General features: G+C 46.4%; 1 long non-coding RNA gene across 1 annotated transcript in view; it reads right to left on the reverse strand.

Annotated features, from left to right (window-relative positions):
- Positions 1-14,661: 14,661 nt before the first annotated feature.
- Positions 14,662-25,080, reverse strand: part of LOC129627178 (uncharacterized) — a 40,546-nt gene continuing 30,127 nt past the window's right edge. The window contains exons 3-5 of the long non-coding RNA XR_008702458.1: positions 17,603-17,726; positions 16,947-17,075; positions 14,662-14,749 (exon numbers count right to left, since the gene is read on the reverse strand). This is a non-coding gene — a long non-coding RNA (uncharacterized LOC129627178). The remainder of the gene's footprint in view (positions 14,750-16,946; positions 17,076-17,602; positions 17,727-25,080) is intronic.

Below are 25,080 nucleotides of genomic sequence, written 5' to 3' on the forward strand. Positions count from 1 at the left end.
TTCCAGTATGCTTACCTTGTGACGACGTGTCTCCTCTCATACGGTTGATATGTGTGAATAGATTTAAGTGCATCATGTTTATTTGAGGAGGAGGATGGCGGTGTTGATCACAAGGGTAAAAGACCAACACTCTGGCAAGCATTTTGTACCCAGACAGCTGTACTCAATTACGTGCCACTGTCCACAGTTCATCACAAAGCAGACTTTGTGTTAGGTGACCCAGCCCTACCGCTGATGTTTCAAGCACATTTAAGGTGGGCTGTGATGTCATGTCAGGTGCAGTAAGTGTATTTTCACATTTTTTTTAGAAAAAGAAAGTTGCTTCAATTGGAAAATTCAGAAAAAAGAAAAACAAATATATATTAATGCATATATGTGGAATATGAAAAAATTGTACAGATGATCTTATTTACAAAGCAAAAATAGATATACATCTATGTAGAAAACAAACATATGGATATCAAGGGGGAAAGATGGGTGGGATGAATTGAGAAATTGGGATTGACATAGATACACTATTGATGTCTTGTGTTAGTAGCTCAGTCGTGTCCGACTCTTTGTGACCCCATGGACTATTGCACCTCTGTCCATGGAATTCTCCAGGCAAGAATATTGGAGTGGGTTGCTATTCCCTTCTCCAGGGGATCTTCCCAACAGGGATCAAACCCATGTCTCCTGAAATGCAACCAGATTCTTTACCATCTGGGTCACCAGAGAAGCCAATGCACTATTGAAACTATGCATAAAATATACAACTAATGAAAACCTACAGTTATAGCACAGAGAACTCTACTCAACACTCTGTGGTAATCTAAATGGGAAGGAAATCCAAAACAGAGGGGATGTATGTATACATTAGCTGATTCATTTTGCTGTACAGCAGGAGCTAACACAACAATGTAGAGCAACTATATTTAAAATCTTTTAAAACAAATATTTTAAAAATAAATAAATAAAAATCTAAAAAAAGAAAAGCCAGCAACCTGGGGAGAAGGTGGACTTACATCCTAAGACCAACTCAAAAGATTTTGTGCAGCCATGGCGATGTTTAAAGAGAGAAAAGGAAGTCAGGGATTCAACAAGGCAGGAGGTTGGGTTCTGCATCCTTCTCCACTGCATGCAGACTGGCTTCCTCTTCAGATGTTACCTTGTCTATAGGATTGCTAAGGGGGCTATTGGAGGTAGAGAGCCAGTTATTCTTTAACTGATGATACTTTCAACTTACAATGAATTTATGGAGACATGACCTCATCATCAGTCAAGGAAGATCTGTAGCACCTGGCTAACTCCTAATCATCCTTCAGGGCACAGTCCGGGCATCACTTCCTCCAAGAAGTCTTCCTCAAGCACAGTATTAGCTATCTATTGCTACATAATGGTATTACCACAAACTTAAGGGTAAACCAATATACACTGTATTGTCTGACAGCTCCTATGGGTCAGGAGCCCAACCATAGCTTAGCTGTGTTTTATATGAGGTTATCATTGAAGTATCTGCCAGGGCTGAGTTGTCATTCCAGCCACTGATGTGGTGGCTGGAAAAAATTCCTTACTGTATGCATCTCTCCAAAGGGCAGTTAACATGACCACTTCCTTCATCAAAGCCAGGCAGGTAGCAAGATGGGCATTCTACTCTTATTTAACGTAATTGAGTGTTATCGGTTACCTCTGATGTTTTCTACTGGAGAGACAGAAATCACAGGTCCTTTGTGGGGAGGTCATTACTCAAGGACATGAGCGCCAGACAGTGGGGAAAAGGAGAGGGACATCTCAGAGTTTATCTACTATAGCCAACAGGACTGAATTATGGATCCTCCTTGGCGTATGCACTGCCTCAGGCGTGCCTATACCTTTAGCTTTGCTATATAAACCTAATGATTTTCCGCTTATGTGCCTCCACTCCCCCAGTAACTTGTGAGATTTTTGCTGGATGGAAAAACTACCGTAAGTATCACAATGCCTGGCACATAGCAGACACTAAGTACACACTTGACAAACTCACTAATTGATGGCATGGATGCTAAATGGACAAGTCACAGGACAACCCGGACCAAAAGTATCTCCTAGGCTGCATCCATGTTCAGTCAAGCCTGGGAATACTAAACCCAGTTGTTACATTCCACAGTTAAACTACCAAATTGAAATTAGATGAATGAAATAATTAGAGGAAATTTCACTGCACTAAAGAGCACAGGCACTAATTGAGATTTTGTGACACCCCATCAAAGATTGGTTCTGGATGCAGCTGAGGTGAGCATTCTGATTGCAGAATTAAATGACCCAGCAACAAGCCCCTCCTCAGATGTGAGTTCTGGGGTCAGTATTGCTATATCATGATCATTAAAACAGAGAAAAAGCAAACACGAGAATAAAGAGGGGCTGGAAAGGAAGAGAGGGCAAAATTACTGGCAAGAACAAGGGAATGAATGTAAAAATATTAAAATTAAGATATTTAGGGTGCAGTAGCCAAAGACACTCCAAAGAAATGGATGGGGCTTATGGAGATAAAAAGATGCTGGAGGGTCAAACCCAACTTTTAAAAAAAAAGTGACTAAACCAGGGAGAACCTCAAACTCACATCTCTGCCTGGATTTAGGGTGTTTAGTCCTATGATACTCAAAACTTCCTGTTTATGAAATACCTATGATAGGGCAGGCTTGATGCTAGGAGCTATGGACACAGTGGTATCAAGACATACCTGGCCCCTGCACTCATAGAGTGTACACCCCACCATGGAGAAGACTGATTATAAAAAACATGTGAGTAAGTGACCACAACAATTTCAGCCTGGGACTGTCTACCCAGTAAATGGCTTTGGTGGCAATGGTAAAGGTTGTTCTCCATAATCACTAGTTTTACTAGCTCAGTTACTTAATCTGTGTGACCATCAGTGTCTTCATCTGTAAATTGTGGCTAACAATCTCTATCTGCCAAATCAGCACTGGTATTAAGTCAGTGGTTCAGATGGTAAAGAAGCCACCTGCAATGCAGGAGACCTGGATTGGGAAGACCCTGTGGAGAAGGGGAATGGCAACCCACTGCAGTATTCTTGCCTGGAAAATCCCACAAAGAGAGGAGCCTGGGGGGCTACAGTCTATAGCAGGTTGCAAAGAGTCAGACACATCCAAGCGACTAACACACACACACACACACACACACACACAGTCAGTTAATGAAAATATAAACCACATAGTACATGGCATTGAGAAGACCTTTAATGTCACTGCTATTACTATACAATTTAATTGTCCAGTTGCATTTCCAATTTAAGTCCTACCACTATGCTGGACTACTAGGAGATGCTTGGTTTATGTGGGTTGAGCTCTGAGACTGGGCTTTTTGACAGAGCACGCAGGCAGCATTGCTGTTTAGATACAGATGCGTGTTTTCATAAAGAAAACCATCATATTTCTTATTTTATGAGCCCAGGGAAGTTATTAAATTAAATAGTTCCCTTCCTGATTGTCAACCATACTATCACTACCCCCCAGCCAGTCATGCTAAAATTAGTAACAACCTTACTGATTCAGAAACCCAAACAGGTATACAGATAAATCAACAAAATAACATGTCTACATGATATTATGGTCCAAAAAGGAAAAAAAAACACCTGTCAGCAGACCTGGTTTCCAGTAATAATAATGTGCCATTGGCTCATCTATGATATTGAGAAAATCACTTTCCCTCTTTACGTCAAAGCACACTCCCTTCAAATTTAAATTAAGTAAATTAGAAGTCAGGCTCAGATATTTTCCTTTCTTTTTTTTTAACAGATAGTGTACAGAATTTTCAGAAAGATAGCTGGTAAGGTAAGAATCTCTAGGGTCTCTTGGCTCTTTGCTTGTAGACGTATGACGGGCTTGTTATCCCCATTCCTGATACAGTTAGATACCTTCTATGTGACTTGTTCTGACCTATGGATGTGAGTAGAAGTGACTTGTGTCACCACCAGTCATAAGGTTCAAGGTCTCACATGATTCACCCCAGTCTTTTTCTCCCTATGACATGGGTGATTTCCAACATTTGAGATGGTATTGTTCCATCAGCCTGGTCTCTGAATGCCCTCCATGCTGACCAATGAGATCACAGATGTGTTGTTACTGCACCATGACCCATCCTATCCCAATAGAGGGAACTGTGATGAGGGAGGGAAGGATAATCCAAGTCCAAAGAGAAGGAGTCTGGTCAGAGGAAGAACTAACAAAATCAAGAGCTGAAACTGTCCTTGAATGGCATTCAGGCCCAGCTATCAGAGCAGGTCACCTGAGAATTATCACTAGAACACACACAAACACCCTCTTTCCCCAGGGACTTTCAGACCTGGAATCATTGGTGATGTGGCTGGTGTTTGGGTGGGATCTGGGAAGAGCTGGTAGGTTATCAAGGTCAGCGGCTGTGGAGTGTCTAAATCATGTGTGTCTCCAGTCTACAGGGCGGCTGCCATTCTCCTGGCCATGCCAGGCAAAGGACAGACAGAGCTGACTGGTGACATCCTGGTGCGTTAAACAGAGAGCAGGACCATCTGGATTGGAGGTCTTGGTACACTTTTCTAATTCTGGCAGCTCATGAATCTGAGAGTCGTTTGTGCTGGAAAAATACAATGCAACCAAAGCTGCCTGTCCGGAGAACCCTCTAAATTATTGGTCCCCAACAGTTTTGGCATCAGGGATCAGCTTTATGGAAGACAATTCTTTCATGGAACCAGGGGGCAGGGTGGTGGTGGTTTTGGGATGATTCGAGTACATTACATTTATGTGCATTTCATTTCTATTATCATTACATCAGCTCCACCTCAGATCATCAGGCATCAGATCCTGGAGGCTGGGGACCACTGCTCTAAATAACAAACAACGCCAGTTAGAGAGGTGACTTTGCAACAAAGTAGGGAGTGACTGGGTGAGTTATTCATCTTTTCGTGAATAAGGCCGGTGCTGTGAGCCTGAAGGGGGTGGGCTTAATAAATGGCAGTGGGAGAAATGTAGGTTAACCCCAGAAGGAGGGCACGTCGGCGAGGGTTATGAAATACCAGGAGGAGTGACGGATGAGGTTGTGTCATCTGCTCTCCCTGAAGGTCCCCAGCAAGGAGATGGAAAGTTCTCCTCAAAGTCAGATGTTGAAGGACAAGTCCAGGCCCTGTCTAGTGGGAGGTGGGGTTGGGGTCTCGAATAAGGGGTAGGTTGCATTGTGGGGAAGTGATGATAATAAATTCCATTCCTATTTCCTACTCAGGCTCTCAACAGACTGAGAAATCAGATGACTAGCAAGGCAGAGGGAGGTCAGCCTATAACCTGGGAGTGAGGGTCACAGAGGTCTGTGCAATGCCCTGCATGAGCAGACCAACCAGCAGCGGCCCAGCAGCCCTCCAGCCACACACAGGGACAGAGGCCTGGAAGGGCCCCTTCCAAGGGTGTCTCTGCATGCACCCTGCTCTCTAAAGCAGAGTAAGGGCCGGACTGAGCTGAGCATGCCCCATGTGACCTTGTCCACTCTCCACTCCTGTGCCTGGGACAGAGGAAGAGGACAAGCAACGGGATCGTGTCCAGTGGGATCACTACTAGGGAAGGGGCTCCCAGGGGAACAGGAATACCCCCTCCCCAGTTCCAGTCACTTCCTGCCTCTCTCCACTGTATGATGTCCACGTGTTGTCCAGGACCTTCAAGTTCATTATTGCATTTAATCTCTTGACAACCCTGGGAGAAAGGTATCAACACCACACACAGCTCACAGACGAGCAGACTGAAGTGCTGAGAGGGTATCAGCCAGTGGAGACGGGCCAGGCTTCTGATCCCATTTTATCTGTCCCTTGTATTTTTTGTAATGCCTAAGAATGAAAGTGAAGTCGCTCAGGCGTGTCTGACTCTTTGCAACCCGATGGACTATAGCCTACCAGGCTTGTCCATCCATGGGATTTTCCAGGCACGGGCACTGGAGTGGGTTGCCATTTCCTTCTCCAGGGAAGTCCTGGCAAAGAGCAATCCTTTACTTTGGGAAAATCTTACCAATACCGCAGGCAGAAGTTAGATATCCATACCAATATTAAATTACTCTCCATCCCTAAAAGCCATTCTACCCATAAGACCAAAATGGTTTTATGGTTTTACAGGGAATGTTACCCAAAAGTGTCTGAGAGACACAAGAGGGGAAGAGAGGAAAGAATCTCTGATGCCCAGAGTTCAGATCCCATCATTTGAAAGACCAAAGACCTGCTGGGGAGAAAGGGGAGGTGGGTCAGGGAATCCAGCTGCTGAGTCTCAGAGCTGGGAGCTAAACGCCGTAACTGTGAATCCCAGTCTTTAATCCTCGCTGGCTTCCTCCACCAGGACACGGGCACCTGTGGACCCATATACACTCAAATCCACAAGGACATGGTCTGAGCCACAGCTTTATGGACCCGTCACTCTGTAACTTTAGGGAGGTCACCTAGACACTTGATTCTCAGTCCTTAGACCCAAGGAAGAAACCATCCTAATATCAGGTCCACCTGCTCACAAATTCTCTTGTGAGAGAATAACCAGGAGGAGTTATACAAGTAACTAAGATGGAAAATAAAAATTTTAAGTTGGGGCTGCTTCTGCAGAGGGCGGCACTTCCAAGGAAGGGAATGGTACTGATTCTGCGTAGTTACATCACCTCCTTTGCTCCGGACCAGGGCTGAAGGGACTTTCCCTCGACCCCCTGTGGCTTTGTCCAGGTTTAAGGCTTGAAAATTTCTTCTTAGTTCCTTATACTTACAATCTTTTCTATTTTGTGACCAAGATAACTCAAGCTTTAAATTCAGGCTGAGAGCTCTGGAAAGCACCTCCTCCCGCTGCCCATGGGAACAGCCCCAAGGCCTAGGATAACCCTAGAGACAGGATAAGGACTGGTTAGGACTGACCTACACTCTGTACCCACTTATTTTGAAAACTCATTTAAATCCATTTTAAGTTTAAAAAAAAATCCCCTCAAGGAAAGAAAGGTAGTGAAGCAAAGCATCCAAACAGCTCACAACTGAAACATTTTGTTGCAGAAAAATTTTCCCCCCAAATGTGGTGATAATGCAGCAAGAGGAAAGGAATATTCTTAAAGGTTATGTCACTTCTGTGAGCAGAAGTCGGGGTCATCCATCAGTGCTTGAAAATTATATAGATTCCCCTGCAAGCCAACAAATGTCAACCTACTGTGGGTGGAAACGGACATTGGGAGGCACAGGAATGGATAAGTGGGAGGGAGGTCAGCGATGCTTCCTGGTTGACAGCCTGGGTATCGAACAGAAGAAATCAACCAACTGTATGTATTTATAAAGACCCGTGAAAGGAAATGATCTCATCCAAGAGCTCACACATGACCCAGAGAACAAGCCCCACCTCACAAAGCACATCCTGTGGAATGAGATGGACCTCCACCAAGTGAGCAAATAATTTTGGTGAGTAACCAGTGCTAGGGCTTCCCTGGTTGCTCAGTGGTAAAAAAAAAAAAAAAAAAAATCCACCTGCCAGTGCAGGAGATGCAGGAGCCAGGAGTTCGATCCTGGGTGGGGAAGATTCCCCTGGAAAAGGGAACAGCAACCCACTCCAGTATTCTTGCCTGGGAAATCCCATGGACAGAAGAGCCTGGAGGGCTACAGTCCATGAGGTTGCAAAGAGTTGGACACGACTTAGCTGCTGAACAACAACAGTAGCAGCCAGTGCTATTGTAAAAATAAATCAAGTGAGTCTTTGAGGTACATGGGCTGAGAGGCTAGTGCTACGTAAAGTTAGCTTATTATCAGCATCCCTGGGCCTCAGTTTCCCCATTTGTCAAATGAGATACTGGACCAATTTCTGAGGGTGCTTTCAGTTCTGAGACTGTCAAACTAAAGAGGGGTCAAGGCAGCCCGCTTATTTTATAGGGTGTGTGCAATGGCACCTACAACTGGGAATGCATTAAACTGAGAAGACTAACATTCTCTTCTTGGCGATGGTTTAGTCACCGGGTCATGTCTGACTCTTGTGACCCCATGGACTATATATAGCCCGCCGATCTTCCTTTCTCAGGGATCGAACCCGGGTCTCCTGCATTGCAGGCAGATTCTTTACCACTGAGCCACCAGGAAAGCCAACTTTATATAGGGCTTTGCTATCTGTATGTTCACACACATTTTCCTATTGATTATTCATGCCTCACCCTCACCCTCAGGGCGACAAGGCTCCTCTCATTATCCTCATGTATGAACAAGGAAAACTGAGGATCAAGTAAGTCAATCAACTCGCCTAACAGCTTATAAGAAAGGGAGCCAGGACCTAACCCAGACAGTCTGACAAAATCGCCCCTCTTCCGGCTGCACAAGGCCCCCGACGCTTTGACTGGACCCCCAGGTCCATACCCTCAAAGTTAGAAATTGTTTCTTAGCCTTAGGCCAGATCACTTCTCTTAATAAAACAAAACCAGGTTCTTCGGTCTCTACAAATCAAGTTAATCTCTCATCACACAACATTGTTCTAAAGAGATTTCAAGGGGCTCGTGGAATTAAAAACAAACAAGCAAAAAAAAAAAAAATCAAACTTGTAGAAAAGTGGTTGGTTGCCAGGAGCTGAGGGGTGGGAAAACAAGGAGAGGTTGGTAAAAGGGTACACCTTCCAGCTATAAGACGAATAAAGTCTGAGGCTCTAACATATAATGTGGGGGTTAGGGTTGCTATACAACATGGTATTGTCTAGCTGAGACCTGCTAGGAGAGTAGAACTTAAATTTTCTCACTAAAAATAATACTAATAACAATAGAACACAGATTCACAGACATAGAGAACAAGCTTATGGTTGCCATAGGAAAAGATGGGGGGAAGGGACAGGCAGGGAGTTTGGGATGGACATGTACACACGGCTGTATCCGAAATGGATAACCAACAAGGACTTACTGTACAGCACAGGGAACTCTATTCCATGTTACACGCCTGCCTGGATGGGAAGGGAGTTTGGGAAAGACTGGATACATGTATATATACGGCCGAGGCGCTTTGATGTGCGCCTGAAACTATCGCACCGTTGTTAACTGGCTCTACTTTAATATAAAATAAAAAGTTTAAATAATAAACAAAAAAATCAATATGTGATGTGATGGATGTGAAAATTAACTAGATGAAAGGAACCCTGTCCTAATGTATATGAATACCAAATCATCATGATAAACATTTTAAATATCCTCCAATTTTGTCAATTATGTACCTCAATAAAACTGAAAAAAAAAAAAAGGCCAAGCAAACCTTGGGGAATAGTATCTGGGGGAAAAAATGAAGTCAACCGCTGGGAACCCACATTTTTCCCTCTGTGTCAGCATCTCAACAGTCCTAACACATCTGCAGGGCAGAGCTGATTAACCGAGCTCGGAGATGAGCACTCCTGGCACGGAGCATAATTTATTTCACTTCGGTTTCTTGTCTCCTGCAGATTGAGGCCTTCTTTGCATATTATATTTTGCACTTAAAAAAAAAATACACAGTGCGATGATATCTTTGGTAGAGACTTTTTCTTTTTTTCCATCAGGCTGATGTTGAGAAAACCAATCTGACTCCCTGCCCCTCTCCTCCTCGGCTGTGAAATCACAAATCAGGCATAATAATAGTGTTCTCCTTAAGGATGCACCCGAGCGTTGCCGCCAGCTTGGTGTACCAATAATGAAATTTGCATTGTGCTTACAGGACTGTTTTATTGATATAAATGGACTTTTGTACCCAAATGACCGAGCAGCTGGTTCCTCTGCCTTGGTGTGTATGGGGCCTCTTGTTCTCTTCCTGGGTCCCTGGAAAAGGCCAGTTGTGCGTGACCACAATAGCGTGAGTGGACGGAGACCACTGGTGATGCTGTCTGTTCCAGGGAGAGAGTCATCTGGCTCTGGCCATGTCCTTCTTCTGTCCCTCTCCTCAGAGTCCACATGCCTTGAGAACTGCACTTACTCGTGCTTCCCTGAGGACTGCCATGGGTGAGCAAGTGCAGAGATGGACTCCGGGGCCCGGGGCCAGCCACGGGGGATGGATGGGGATACAGTGTAGCCACAGTGCGTGTGCTAAGTTGCTCAGTCGTTCATTCAACCCTATGGACTACAGCTATAATCTGTCCAAGGGATTCTCCAGGCAAGAAGACTCGAGTGGGTTGCCATGCCCTCCTCCAGGGGATCCTCCCAATCCAGGGATCAAACCCATGTTTCTTATGTCTCCTGCATTGGCAGGTGGGTTCCTTACCACTAGTGCCATCTGGGGAGCCCAGCATAAGTGAAAGTGTTAGTCATTCGGTTGTGTCTGACTCTTTGAGACCCCAAGGACTGTAGCCCGCCAGGCTCCTCTGTCTATGGGATTCTCCAGGCAAGAATACTGGAGTGGGTTGCCATTTCCTTCTCCAGGGGATCTTTCCAACCCAGGGATTGCACCTGGGTCCTCCTGCATTGCAGGCAGATTCTTTACCATCTGAGCCACCAGGGAAGCCCAAGCATATGTCGTCAAATATTCAGATGCTTCAGTCAACAGGAAGCTCACAACTGTGAAGTCTAAAATGTCATGTGTGGCTGCCTTGACATCTTTGAGTCCCATGGAACTCCAAAGATGCAACCAGCTGTGCCCCCACCTGGCAGAACAGCTCCCCACCCAGCTTGTTCCCTTATTGGCTAGACCAACTGCTCACTACCCCGTCTTCCACCTAACAGCTTTCCCTCCTTGCCAGCTCAGGAAATCATTCCACCATGCCGGCCACATACTTCCGCAGGAACCAGTGGTCAACCCCACTCTTGTCACTAGAAAGTCTGCCTCCCACCACCCCTGCTGGCTCACTTTGTTCCCAAGGACAACCTCTGCGTGTCCCTGCCTGGCTCAAGGTATTCTCCCCTGGGCTCTGAGTACACATGATTCATAAATTGCTGCCAGTCTTCTCTATCTGGCATCCTGTGTTTGACCATCATGTATTGTTTAGGGCAGGAAATCCCTCCCTCTCCAGTGGTGTGAATAGGAGACAACAAAAACAACTTTTTCCAAGGACTTCCCTGGTGGCTCAGAGGCAAATTTGCCTGCCAATGCAGGAGACACAGGTTTGATCCTTGATCCGGGAAGATCCCACATGCTGCGGAGCAACTGAGCCCCTGTGCCACAACAGTTGAGCCTCTGATCCAGAGCCCAGGAGCCACAGCTACTGAGACCACATGCCCTAGAGCCTGTGCTCTGCAACAAGAGAGGCCACTGCGATGAGAAGCCCGCACACCACATCAAAGAGTACCCCCTGCTCTCTGCAACTAGCAAGCCAAAAATAAACAAAATTATTTTTAAAAACATCTTTTTCCAAATTAAAAAAAAAAATCCACAATTCCATTTTAGTTGCATTAATGGATGGAGAGGAAATGGGTAATCTGCCCTGCACTCCTCTCATCAGTGGACATCTGGAGCCCAGGTCAGCCCTAGGAAGCGCGTTTTTAGGCAAAAGAAAGAAAAGTGAAGTCACTCAGTCGTGTCCGACTCTGCGACCCCATGGACTGTAGCCTACCAGCATCCTCTGCCCATTGGATTTTCCAGGCAAGAGTACTGGAATGGGTTGCCATTTCCTTCTCCAGGGGATCTTCCTGAGCCAGGGACCGAACCCTGGTCTTCCGCATTGCAGGCAGACACTTTACCTTCTGAGCCACCAGGGAAGCCATTAGCAAACTGGAGCGTGCTCGGAAAACCCTGCTCAGCCGGACCACAGGGGACCAGGGCCCAGACCCAGATGGGACTCCTTCACTCAGCAGTGAGATGGGAGGGATGAAGCAAGACTGCAGATGAGCAAACTGAGACCCGTCCCACAGAGCACTGGGAGCAGAGGTTGGCAGTGCTCTGCCTGGTCCCTCCTGCCTCTGACACTCCTGCCCCAGCCCCCAGCCTCAGTGTGCTTCTTTCTAAACATCTCACTGTGAAACCTCATTGAAAAGATGACCCTTGTGGTCCTGGAACTACTTTCTTTAGGCACACTGGGAACCAAAGCTTATGACCACAGAGCCGTCCATCACCAGTGACTGGCTGGTACGAGGTTGTGGAGGAACCCCTGCCTCAAGGAGATGAACGATGCACAGTGTAACTTACACTCTAGAGCACCTCCCCTCAGGCCCAGCCCCGGTCAGGGACTCGCGGAAGCTGTACTGCTGTCCCGTCACCCGGCTTCTATACAGATGCTCCCAAAGCACTTCCCTCATAAATCACCTTTGCACAAGGCTTCATCTCACAGAGCCTGGGGGACCTGAATGAAGTCAGTATCCAAGGGTCAGACCTCAATCAGGTAAATAAATGATGCATCAGAGACTGCAGGTGGGTGTGGGTGGACAGAGAGGCAGAAATCAGGCAAAGTATGCCAGACAGGAAGAACGGACATGAGACAGTTCAAACGGGTCCATCACCAAGGATGTGTGGCCCAAGGAGCTGATGCATCGTCATCACAGAGAATTGGGGTATTGCAGGGCCACCAGGACCCCGGGCTAGGAAACAGGCAATGGCAAACAATGAGCCATCAAAATGAGAAGGTCATCGACTTGACTGGGTCAAATGTATTTCCTGGGAATCCAAGCTGAATATCTTAGAAAAGAAGCATGATAACCAACTTCAGATACTTGAATAACATCCATGATGAAGAAATCTGTATTGTTCTCTGGGATTCCATAGTGGTAATTTGGATCCATATATGGAATGAAGTAGAGATAGATTTGGGCTCAGTTTTAGGAAGATCATTCTAGGAGCCTAAAGGAAATCCTAAAAGAAATCAACCCTGAATATACACTGGAAGGACTGGTGCTGAAGCTCCAATACTTTGGCCGCCTGATGTCAAGAGCCAATTCACTGAAAAAGACCCTGATGCTGGGAAAGATTGAGGGGAAGAGGAGAAAGGAACAATAGAGGGTGAGATGGTTGGCTGGCATCACCGACTCAATAGACCTGAGTTTGAGCAAACTCTGAGAGACAGGTAAGCCTGGTGTGCTGCAGTTCACGGGGTCGCAAAGAGTCAGACACAACTCAGCGACTGAACAACAGCAGCAAATTCTAAAAGCCATAACTGTTCAAGGGTGGCATGGTCCTCCCAGGAGTTAGTGAGTATTTGGTCACTGGAAATGGACCACATTTTCTATGCACACAACTGAGCATGTGAAAGCATCTCTGAGAGAGGCTATGGAATTAGAGAACTCGTAAGGTCCAGCCAGAGCCCAATAAATTGCAGTTTCTTTCTCTACTCTCAGCCCCACAACAAGCTGGAACAAACAGACCAGGGCTTCCAGCTCCATTTATTTCCCTCTGCGTTTCTTCAGCACTTAGCAAAATTTCAGCAAGTTAAAAAAGAAAAAAAATCTCCAAAATGAACAATCAGTTCAGTTCAGTCCCTCAGTCACGTCCGACTCTTTGCGACCCCATGAATCGCAGCACACCAGGCCTCCCTGTCCATCACCAGCTCCCGGAGTTCACTCAGACTCACGTCCATCGAGTCAGTGATGCCATCCAGCCATCTCATCCTCTGTCGTCCCCTTCTCCTCCTGCCCCCAATCCCTCCCAGCATCAGAGTCTTTTCCAATGAGTCAACTCTTCGCATGAGGTGGCCAAAGTACTGGAGTTTCAGCTTTAGCATCATTCCTTCCAAAGAAATCCCAGGGCTGATCTCCTTCCTGAAAATGAACAATACCCTAAAACAATGGATATAACTACTATATATTTCAGATTTCTAACAAAAAATAATAGAATGATCAAGGTACAACAACTCATTATTTTGCTAGTACTTATCATTAAAAATAAAACCTAAAATCTATTTTTTTTAAAGTACTGCTTTTCCCCAAATAGGTAAGCTGGCAATATTACACTGGCCTATAGATGGTGAACAGGTGAAAACTTCATTACATACTAGTCTTGGTCCACAGGCCAGTATTTGGAACCTTTGCCCTGAAAATACATGTCCATTCGAGTCTCACCATATCTCTGTTTCTGGTTTTCATGATTTAGAGGATATATTTAGGTAATAAAAGATCTCTTTCAAGCTTCCATAACTGAATTCAACATTCCAGCAATAAGAGTTAAGACTGTTAGGATTCTTTGCTGTTTCATGTGACACCTCACAAATCACTAGAGCCTTGAGTTTGTAAAACAGTTTCACATCGTGATTTCATGCAGCAAGCAGCCCTATACTGGTGGGTAGCCCCATGCTGGTGTCCTTCCTGCTGGGAAACAGGCGCCTGGGGTCCAGGGTGGCTGTGAGCTGGGCACAGATGTGGGGCTGTGAGGAGGTGAGCCCCTCTGTTCTTACTCAGCTCCCTGAGCTGGAGCGTGGGGTGCACGCACCCTCAAGAAGTGCCTGGGGAGTGGGGGAGGGGAGAGGATGCTGGGGGTGGCGGGGAGGGGGTGCACTCCTGCTGTTCTAGGCAGAGGAAGGAGGGTTAAACCAGGTTAGCAACTGAGTAACTCCACCCTGATAGCTCCGTTGGTAAAGAATCCTCCTGCAAAGCGTGAAACCTGGGTTCGATCCCTGGGTCAGGAAGATGCCCTGGAGAAGGGAAAGGCTACCCACTCCAGTATTCTGGCCTGGAGAATTCCATGGTCTGTATAGTCCATGGGGTCACAAAGAGTCGGACACGACTGAGCGACTCTCACTTTCACCCTCCCATTGGTCGCTCTCGAAACACCACCACCTCTCACCCCTCACTTCTCTCTGTTGGGATTCGATCGCTCTCTGTGTCCTTCCTCCAGCTCCGGCACAAGCTCGGTTTGTTTGTCTGTGTATTCCCAGGGCTAAGCACAAACACTGGTACACTGTAGGAGTATAATTAAATGATTTTAATTAATCATAAAAATAAATAGAAAAATTAAGAAACGGATGATCAAGAAAGACAGGGACACTAAAGAGTTTGAAGGGTTCATGACTGAGGAGGAAGTGATGTAGAGTTTCAAGGGGGATCTGGTCAGCTTCGAAGTTGAGAATAGCAGGACCGGGGGTACACTGGCTTGGTGTGGAGAAAGGAGTCAGGGCTGTCAAGCTGCTACAGTGAACCAGGTGTTCACGACAGGGCAGCAGGCAGCCATTCCCTTCTCCAGGGGATCTCCCCGACCCAGGGATGGAACCTGAGTCTCCTGAATTAGCAGGCAGATTCTTCAGCCTTGGACCACCAGGGAGGCCATTCTAAGTATAACATAAATAGACTTATTATGAAGAATTGTCTCAGGTGATTATGGAGGCTGAGAAGTTCTACACTCTCCCATCTGCAAGCTGGAGGCCCAAGAAAGCCAGTGATATCAGTCAATCCTAGTCCAAAGGCCCGAGAACCAGGGGGAATAAGTCTCTGTTCCAGGGCAGGAGAAAGCCACTGTCAGGTTCCCACAGTCAGGCAGAAGGAGTAAATCTCCCTTCCTTCTGCCTTTTGTTCTCTGCAGACCCTCCGTGGACTGGCCAGGGCCCACCCACACTGGGGAAGGCCATATGCTTTTCTGAGTCACTTCTCTAAGAAACACTCTCACAGACACACCCATCAGTTCAATTCAATTCAGTTCAGTCACTCAGTCATGTCCAACTCTTTGCAACCCCATGAATCGCAGCACCCCAGGCCTCCCTGTCCATCACCAACACCCGGAGTTCACCCAAACTCATGTCCATCGAGTCGGTGATGCCATCCAGCCATCTCATCCTCTGTCGTCCCCTTCTCCTCCTGCCCCCAATCCCTCCCAGCATCAGAGTCTTTTCCAATGAGTCAACTCTTCACATGAGGTGGCCAAAGTATTGGAGTTTCATCTTTAGCATCAGTCCTTCCAAAGAACACCCAGGACTGATCTCCTTTAGAATGGACTGGTTGGATCTCCTTGCAGTCCAAGGGACTCTCAAGAGTCTTCTCCAACACCACAGTTCAAAAGCATCAATTCTGTGCTCAGCTTTCTTGATGTTTAACCAGATACTCAGGAAGTCCATAGCCTAAATCAATATGACATGAAATCCACCATCTCATGCCATAACAATCTCCTGGTTTCTGGCGGCTCCTGGCGATTCTCGGCATTTCAGGCCCTGCACACACACATCTCGAGTCACTGCCTCCACTCTCCTCCTGGTCTCTCTCCATTGTGTCTCTACATCCCAAACTTCCCTCTACCTTTCTCGTGTTACACACCACGTCACTGGACTTTGCACGAATGCCCATTCAGTAGTGTCCAACTCATGGCGACTCTGCACTGTAGCCCGCCAGGCTCCTCTGTCCACAGGGTTTCCCAGGCAAGAATACTGGAGTGGATTTCCATCCCCAGTCCAAGGGATCTTCCCAAACCAGGGATCAAACAGGAGTCTCTTGCATCTCCTGCATTGGCACATAGATTCTCTACCTCTAGCGCCTCCTAGGATCCAGTCACTGGACTTTGGGTCACCCTAAACCTAGAAAGCTCTTATCTCCAGATTCCTAACTTAATAACATTTGCAAAGACCTTTTTTTCAAATAAGATCACAGTCACAGTTACTGGGAGGCTAGGGCTTAGCATTGACTCATTGGAAAAGACCCTGACGCTGGGAAAGATTGAAGGCAGGAGGAGAAGGGGATGACAGAGGTTGAGATGGTTGGATGGCATCACCGACTCAACGGACAAGAGTTTGAGCAATGGTGAAGGACAGGGAAGTCTGGCGTGCTGCAGTCCATGGGGTCACAAAGATTCAGACACGACTGAGCAACTGAACAACAAAGTCTTAGGTGGATCTTTTGGGGCGGGGGGGGAGCACTGTTTAACTCACTACACAGGCAATATGGAAAGTGGGCTCTCATAGTCTGTTCTGCCACATCTTAAAGACACGAGAGGAAGAGCAAATGAATGGAGACACGTGGTTAGAACACCTCAGACGTCCTTAGCGACAGACGGGGTTCAGCAAAACCATCTCAGCGCCATTTAAAACACACGGATCTGCACTGGGCCCATCTCTTTCCCCTTTTCATTTCCCTCAACCACTTGATTTAAATACCCAGCTTTGGCATTAACTCACCAGAATAATTGACATCTCAATGTCTTCCTCTCTTTGTCACCTGTTACTAAATATATTCTCTTCACCAAAGTTTTCAGATTGACTGCTCCTGACAGACAACACAGATTTCAACATTTACACAGAAGTTGTCTGTCAAAAAAAAAAAAAAAAAAAGAAGAGGAAAAAAAATGCCCTATTTTAGGATGTCTCTTTGCTTAAAACGCAGGAGAGATGGGAGGGAGAAATCTCTCCTGGTGCAGAACAGCAATTTATGCCGGGATGCTCAGTCTGGCTGGAGAGGTTGCTAGGCAACTGCTTGGCAGCATGTCAGGGGGCAGAGGGAAATGGAAGGTAGAAAGGTACCCAGGTCTGGGCGCTGCAGGACACCGCCCAGGACACCCCCCTCGCCCCCTTCCCCAATGGCTTGGGTGATTGGAGGGGCGAATTTGAAGCTCTCTCTGTGGCCTTGAAGCCAATAAGATAGATTCCTCTCTCAAAGCCCAGCTTGAAACACAGCCATTGTTGCTGGCATGGTGTCTGCCATCTTTTGTGCAATGGAACAAGCTTGGGAGTCCAGCAAAGCTTGGTTTCTCCATCTGTGAGGTGGTGATTATAACTGTGCTACATCACAGTTTAGTGCTGAGAATTTACTGCACTTTCCAGGTGCCCAGACTTACCTTTCTGGCGAGTTACCGTCCACTGAGTTACGCTGAAAGCCTCTGTTCCTGTCTGTCTGTTACCTGTGGGACTGTGGAGACTGCGTTTTCCTCATCCATCATTGCCTGGTGACAAGGACACTGCCTGGAACACAACAAGGTGTCATTAAATAATTTTATTTTCTCTGATCTGAATCAGGGCCTCCTAGAGCATCTTATAAGACCATTCATGCTCCAGCTTCACTGACATCTCTGCCCGCATCACCAACTATCCCTGTGTCTTCAACCCATCCTCCCAACACCAGCTCAACCTTCATTTTATCAGCACACATACTTCTTGAATGAGCCAGGGCTTCTGAACCATAGTTCCCTCTCCCCTATTACCTTCTAGTCAACTCCTACCCGGGCTTCCCTTGTGGCTCAGCTGGTAAAGAATCCGTCTGCAAGGCGGAAGACCTGGGTTCGATACCTGGGTTGGAAAGAGCCCTTGGAGAAGGGAAAGGCCACCCTTTCGGTATTCTGGCCTGGAGAATTCCATGGACTATAGAGTCCATGGGGTTGCAAAGAGTCGGACAGGACTGAGCCACTTTCACTTTCACTTTCAACTCCTACTCATCCTCTGAAACCCAATTCAAGCATGGCCTCCTCCACGAAGGCCACATGAATTGACTTAAGCGTCTAAGCTACAGGTGGAGAATACAACGATATGGACAGAAGGGACTGTGGCATACCAGAAACCCATTCTGAGTTATTTATATGCAGATAGAGGAGAGAAGGGCTTCCCAGGTGAAGCAATGGTAAAGAATCTGCCTGCCAATGTGAGAGACTCAGGTTCGATCCCTAGGTCAGGAAGATCCCCTGGAGGAGGAAATGGCAACCCAATCTAGTATTCTTGCCTGAAGAATCCCATGGACAGAGATGCCAGGCCAGCCACAGTCCATAGGGTCACAAAGAGTTGGACACAACTGAGCAACTGAGCATGCAAGCACACATACACACACACAGACACACACACACACACACAGAGAAAGAGACAGAGAGAGAGAGCTGTCCTTTTATGACCTCTGCTTTTCCAAGTCTTGGGGTTGTTATCAATATCTGGCTTCCTGAAGATCATACAGAGAGTAACTGGTGGTCAGATCTAAGACAAAACCCAGTTCTATCTGGTCCCAAATATCCGGCTGCTGCTGCTGCTGCTGCTGCTAAGTCGCTTCAGTTGTGTCTGACTCTGTGCGACCCCATAGACGGCAGCCCACCAGGCTCCCCCATCCCTGGGATTCTCCAGGCAAGAACACTGGAGTGGGTTGTCATTTCCTTCTCCAATGCATGAAAGTGAAAGGTGAAAGTGAAGTTGCTCAGTCGTGTCCGACTCTTAGCGACCCCCTGGACTGCACATCCCTTTAAATAATAAACTGCCTGGTAGATGTAATGTAAACTATTCCTTCACTAATTCCAACATGTAATCATCATTTACTAAGCACATACTTTGGACTAGTTGTGCAGGCTGCCAAAATACTGAGTATCCATTTATTCATTCAATTCCATCATTCATGCTTTCATTCAGTACAAGGCACCACACTAGTCTCTGGACATTCAAAAATTAATTCCTCTGCTCCCAAGCTGCTCAAGCAAATGTGCATGTACGCTCAGTTGCTAAGCCATATCCGACTCTTTGTGACCCCATGGACTGCAGCCCCCTAGACTCCTCTCTCCATGAGATTTCCCAACCAAGAATATTGAAGTGCTTTGCCTTTTCCTTCTCCAGGACATCTTCTTGACCCAGGGATTGAGCCCAAGTCTCCTGCATCTCCTGTACCAGCAGGCAGATTCTTTACCACTGAGCCACCTAGGAAGCACTCAGGTGAACACTATAACACAATTCCAGGCTGGTTTGTTTCACGTATGTGATGGGTCTTATCTCCACACCTGGACGGTCAGCACCTTAATGGACTCCCAGGTCCATTATCCTGCCTTTGGGCAGCTGCTGACTTGGGGCTTAGGACAACAGGAGATGGTTAATATCTTCTTGTTGGTAGCAGTGGAGCTGCAGGTAGGTTTCCTTAATCTAATTTGTGAGACTTGATTCCACAAAGGCAGGGGTAAGGAAGTAGCAAGTATGAAGAACCCAACATGCACCTCATCCTGTGAGTCCCCTACATTTAATCCCTCAACAGCTCTTTGAAGTGGGGATCAGGATTCCTGTCTTCATCCACGAGAAAGCTGAGCTGGGGAGGTGGGGAATAAACAATGTGCCCACAGCAGGTCACTGGCAGAGCCAATGCTGAAGCCAGGACTCATCTCAAAAATCTCTGTCCCTTTGGTGACAACCATGCTGCGTCCCACAGGCCTCAGAAGATGGGTCAGATTTCCAGACATAGGCTAGGAACAGGGAGATGTCAGTGGAAGAACCAAGGGCAGAAGCATGAAGGTTCATCACATTAGGGAAATGTGGAGATCAGGAAGTGCCCAAAGATGGACACGGAGAAAGTGGCTGAGATGCAGGATGGAATGTGAAATGCCTTGAGAATCCTTGGTGTCTCATGGTTCATCCCCCCATGAGTCTTCACTGATCACAATTGTGTCTTTTCCCTGCGAAGGCCACAGGTGGATCTAGGAAAGCACATTTATTCTGCTGTGTTCATGAATGTTACCCTTATCTGGCCCACAGCAGAAGCTGCTTGGTTCTTACAGCCGTGATCTCACCACACCCTGATTGCTTTTCAATCCATCTCCCCTGATTGGTTGTGAGCTCTTGGAATGGAGATTTTATTTTGGATGTGTCTCTGTGAAGCCACTTCCTGGCAAGATGCTCACCCCATGACACAGGCTAACCTCGTGCTCTATTTTTTTATGAGAGAAACCATGCTTTATTTCCTTTTTACTGTGATGAAATAGACGTTAAAAATTTTGACATAGCATAAAATGTAACACTGTAAACATTTTTAAGTGTCATTGCCAGACCCTGTGCTATATTTTTTTTTGTCAGTTTTATATTTATTAAAAGGAATTTGTGCAGGAAGACATTTTCTTTTACTGTTTCCCATACCTCAGAGCTTCTCAGGTGGCTCAGTGGTAAAGAATCCACCTGCCATTCAAGAGACGCAGGTTCAATCCCTGGGTAGGGAAGATCCCCTGGAGAAGGAAATGACAACCCACTCCAGTATTCTTGCCTGGGAAATCCCATGGACAGAGGAGCCTGGAGGGCTACAGTCCATGGGGTCACAAAAGAGTCAGACACGACTGAATGACTCAACAACAAATACCTCAGAAAGAGCTTAGGTTTTATTTATCAAAGTTAAAACCAAAGTTATCCTTTTTTTTTTTTTCCTACCATTTGAGAATCTTAGAGCATATCCAATATTATAAGTCACCAAGAAGGAGAGAGTCAGGCTGTGTTCCGAATGGCAGAATCATCCTTTTACATGCCTCGGACACAATTTGTCTTTCTCAATGATCAAGGAATACGAGATCATAATGTGACGGATTGAATATTTCAATATGTCTGTCAACTTTCAGTTTGTACAACTAAAATACGATGATTGAGTCGATGAGACCTTTGAGTTGGGGGCACCGTGAAGTTTTATCTGTAGACACTATCTCTGGACCTGTGAGAGGGATCACAAAGATCCTTGCCAATGCAGTGACGCAATGATTTGAGACTCTGTACTCTTGTGCTGTTGTTTAGACACTAAGTCATGTCCAACTCCTTACAACCCCACGAACTGTAGTCTGCCAGGCTCCTCTGTCCATGGGACTTCCCATGGCAAGAATACTGGAGTGGGTAGCCATTTATTAATAAGCAAGACCCAGAATCAGTGACCAAGTGAAACAAACCATTTTTTTATTTGTGTGTAAATATGAGCAACTCAGGGCTTCCCAGGTGGTGCTAGTGGTAGGAAACATGAGAAATGTGGTTCAATCCCTGGGTCAGGGAGATACCCTGGAGGAGGGAAACCCACTCCAGTATGCTTGCCTAGAAAATCCCATGGACAGAGGAGCCTGGTGGGTTATAGTCCATAGGGTTGCAAAGAGTTGGACACCACTGACGTGGGTTAGTACGGACACACCAGCAACTCAGAATCTTGTGAGAAGGCTATCTTACACTTGAGGAAGTACTTAGTACATGGAACCCCCTTCGTACATGATGAACCCCCTTTGCAAATACATGACAGGGGATGTGGCAATAAAGTCCCGCTGAGCCTGCAGTGCGGTCTGATCTGGCTGCTCTGATGTGATGTCCACTCCAGACCTCAAGGCAGAGGGGTACCTTTGCCGGGCCTGGGGAGGGACAGACTCTGAGATCTGACTGCTAATCAGGCTGGTCTTAATTATAGCCATTCTTCATGCTGCAGAGTGGGAAGGGGAGGTAGGGAAATCGAGGGTTTTATTTTTAACAACTGCACTTTTTGTGAGAAGCGTGGCCCCCATTTACAGCAGCGCGTGGAAGCCATGCCAAGGAGATGGGCCTGAATTATTAAGTGCAAATAATTAGGCCCTTAGTTACTGGACTTGGGAAGAGGAACAGCACAGGGGTGGGGAGAGGACCATCCATTCTGAGTCTCTCATCATTTAGGATGATAATTAGTGAGAGATAATGTGCCTCTGTAGCCAATTTCGCCTCTGATTATTTACTTGAATATGGTAATTGTGTGGTTTTGTTTTGCACTCTCTCCGACAGGCTTCCTAAAGTCCTTGTGATGTTTTCGGGGCTGTGGGACTCATTATGATCTCTGAGAGTAACCATGGAAATATATAATTAGACATTATTCAGGGTAGAACGACCCAGGTAGCAGGAGTCTCCGCGGAACTGTGGATTTAACCGTGCGAGGACATGCCTGAGAGCAGCTGGGGTTTAATTTCCCGCCGACTCAACAGTCCCAGCGTGGAAGGCTAGAGAGGAGCCCACATCCAGGCCACGGGAGACTTGCTTTCTGGTCCCAGCTCTGCCCCTTTCGGCAAATGGTTTTAACCTCTCTGGAAACTGGGGCGAAGGGGCCCCTGAGTGATTTCAAATTCAGCACCAAGTACCTGCACATGTGCTGTTTTGTACTCTGTTTACTTCTTTCAAGCGGCGGGCCCTTGTCAAATTTCTTCTTCCCATTAGTACGGCTGAGTGCACCAAGAATAGGGGGAGGGGAAATTCTGTGTTTGTTAAAAGATAAATATTTATTCTGTGCATCATGGATACAGAAGGAGATGAAGAGGCACTTTAAAATGTGCTCTAGGGGCTTCCCCAGGGGCTAAGACTCAAGTTCCCAGTGCAGGGGGTCCAGGTTCAATCCCTGGTCAGGGAACCATATCCACATGCCCCAGCTACAAGATCCCCCATGACACAACTAAGAGCCAACGTGGCCAAATAAAGAAACACTTTTTTGTTGTTCAGTCACTCAGTCGTGTTGAACTCTTTGCAACCCCATGGATTATAGCACACCAGGCTTTCCTGTCCCTCACTGTCTCCTGGAGTTTGCTCCAACTCATGTCCGTTGAATCAATGATATCATCCAACCATCTCATCCTCTATCATCTTCTTCTCCTGCCCTCAATCTTTCCCAGCATCAGGGTCTTTTCCAATGAGTCAGTTCTTCACATCAGGTGGCCAAAGTATTGGAACTTCAGCTTCAGCATCAGTCTTTCCAATGAATATTCAGGACTGATTTCCTCTAGGATTGACTGGTTTGATCTCCTTGCAGTCCAAGGGATTCCCAAGAGTCTTGTCCAACACCACAGTTCAAAAGCATCAATTCTTCAGCACATAGCCTTCTTCATGGTACAGCTCTCACATCCGTATACAACTGCTAGAAAAACCATAACTTTGACTACATAGACCTTTATCAACAAAATGATGCCTTTGCTTTTTAATATGCTATCTAGGTTTGTCATAGTTTTTCTTCCAAGGAGCAAGTCTTTTAAGTTCATGGCTGCAGTCACTGTCTGCGGTGATTTTTGGACACCAAGAAAATAAAGTCTCTTGTGGAGGAGCCTGGTAGGCTGCAGTCCGGGGGGTCGCTAAGAGTCAGACATGACTGAGCAACTTCACTTTCACTTTTCACTTTCATGCCTTAGAGAAGGAAATGGCAACCCACTCCAGTGTTCTTGCCTGGAGAATCCCAGGGACGGTGGAGCCTGATGGGCTGCCGCCTATGGGGTCACACAGAGTTGGACACGACTGAAGCAACTTAGCAGCAGCAGCAGCAGCCAATGAGACTGGAAGCCATGATCTTAGTTTTCTGAATGCTGAGTTTTAAGCCAGCTTTTTCACTCTCCTCATTCACCTTCATCAAGAGGCTCTTTGGTTCCTCTTTGCTTTCAGCCATTAGTGTGGTATCATCTGCGTAGCTGAGGTTACTGATATTTCTCCTGGCAATCTTGATTGCAGCTTGTGCTTCATCCAGCCCAACATTTCTCATGATATACTCTGCGTGTAAGTTAAATAAGCAGGGTGGCAATACACAGCCTTGACATACTGTATTCCCAATTTGGAACCAGCCTGTTGTTCCATGCCTGGTTCTAACTGTTGCTTCTTGACCTGCATACAGGTTTCTCAGGAGGCAGGTCAGGCATTTCCATCTCTTTAAGAATTTTCCACAGTTTCATGCCAAAAGGAAAAATAAAAATGTTTTCTTGAATGTGGATGAAGTAAATTCAGAGACTCAGGTTTTAACAAAACTGCCTAGGTGTCTTTACTTCCCAGAATACTCCAAATACTAAGTGATGTGGTGGTTCCCAAGATGGGAACACAGTAAGAAAAATTCCCCAGCCTGTCTTCTCTGGCCCCACCAACCCAGCAGTGTGTGCGCCCCAGTGTCTGTATCACCTGTCAGAGGGCCTCCTGCAGCAGAGTGTGCGCAGGGGATATTCAAGTGCCCGTGGGAACAGGAAGCCTGGGAACAGGCAGGGTTGACACTTTGCCAAACCAAAAGCTTATACGATTTGAGAAATTACTTTAAGAATAGTACAGAAAAGTCCTGTGTGCATTTTACAAAAATATATGATTATGCGAATACATAAATAAAGACCCACTTTGAAATCAGGCCCAGGCTGCCCGACCACTTCTGTGTTCTCTGGAAAGACATTCCCACAGAAGTGCTCCCGATTTACTCAAGTTCAAGAGCTTCTGGAGGTAAGAACTATGCTTTTTTTTTTCAGCTCTCTGTAGCCACTGCTCTCTTCAGTAACCACTGTTTGTATCTGAGAAACATGCCAATATATACTAGGCACTCAATTAATGGCTGATTGATGAAACACTGGAAGGAATGGAAATCCCAGGGACAGAGGAGCCTGGTGGGCTACAGTCCATGGGGTTGTAAAGAGCTGGATATGACTTATTGGCTAAACAACAACGAGGTTGTAAGGATGGATGGATGGAAGAAAGGAACGGAACGAGGGAGGGAGGGAGGGAGGGGGGAACCTGACTTGGTTTATTCTCGAAGCAGTAGAATCTTTAGAGTTTCTCATCACAGGAAGTTCACTTAATGGCAGCACAGAAGATTTATGAAGAA

Source organism: Bubalus kerabau, chromosome 14 (genome assembly GCF_029407905.1).
Source record: "Bubalus kerabau isolate K-KA32 ecotype Philippines breed swamp buffalo chromosome 14, PCC_UOA_SB_1v2, whole genome shotgun sequence".
Lineage (NCBI taxonomy): Eukaryota > Metazoa > Chordata > Mammalia > Artiodactyla > Bovidae > Bubalus > Bubalus kerabau.